The sequence below is a fragment of the Sinocyclocheilus anshuiensis genome, unplaced genomic scaffold (genome assembly GCF_001515605.1).
Source record: "Sinocyclocheilus anshuiensis isolate Anshui unplaced genomic scaffold, SAMN03320099.WGS_v1.1 scaffold948, whole genome shotgun sequence".
NCBI lineage: Eukaryota > Metazoa > Chordata > Actinopteri > Cypriniformes > Cyprinidae > Sinocyclocheilus > Sinocyclocheilus anshuiensis.
Genome location: NW_015549709.1, coordinates 467,492 through 468,122, shown reverse-complemented (window position 1 = coordinate 468,122; position 631 = coordinate 467,492). Strand labels below are relative to the sequence as shown.

The window sequence follows — 631 nt, the reverse complement described above, 5'->3', positions numbered from 1 at the left end:
AGAGCTTCACCATCTCTCACTCACTCACACATACACACACACACACACACACACACACACACACACACACGCACTGGCAGGAGAAAGGCATTGCTGCTGTTTGATGGTGGTGAAGCTCTAATGGTGGTTGGATGGTGTTTCTGGACTTTAGAAAGGAAAACTACATGAAATGTGACTTACCAGTGCGAGATGGTTTAGATGGGTCACCCTGATCCAGTCTGTGATCCCGGTTTAAAGCGATCTTCTGGGTTGCTGAGGGTCAGTCTATTCTCCGCGAGTGTGAAGGTTTCCTCCTCCGGTTGATTTTCAAGCTGTATGGAAGCACATAAAGCGATGGGGGATGGGGGATGCCAGAAGAGAAGAGAGGAAGGGAGGGGGGATAGAGAGCGAGAGAGGGGGGCAGTAACATAGAAACACAAGGGGAGGACCTCTGTGTCTGACGCACGACTGAACGCACCAGTCATTCAGTGCACCATCCATTCGCCGTAATATGCGCGAGCACAAATCATCCAATATGGCCAAATACGAATGCATGCGTCTGCATGAAAATAAACCACACTTCGTTCTATAACAACTCGCATGCATTTACATCCTTCGTTCTGATAACTCGCATGCATTTACATCCACGCAT

General features: G+C 48.7%; 1 protein-coding gene across 1 annotated transcript in view; it reads right to left on the bottom strand.

Annotated features, from left to right (window-relative positions):
* Nucleotides 1-396, bottom strand: part of LOC107660690 (protein FAM168A-like) — a 46,244-nt gene extending 45,848 nt beyond the window's left edge. Inside the window, exon 1 of the mRNA XM_016450082.1 lies at nt 181-396. The gene's annotated coding sequence lies outside the window, so the exon portion shown is untranslated. The remainder of the gene's footprint in view (nt 1-180) is intronic.
* Between the last annotated feature and the right edge of the window lie 235 nt (nt 397-631).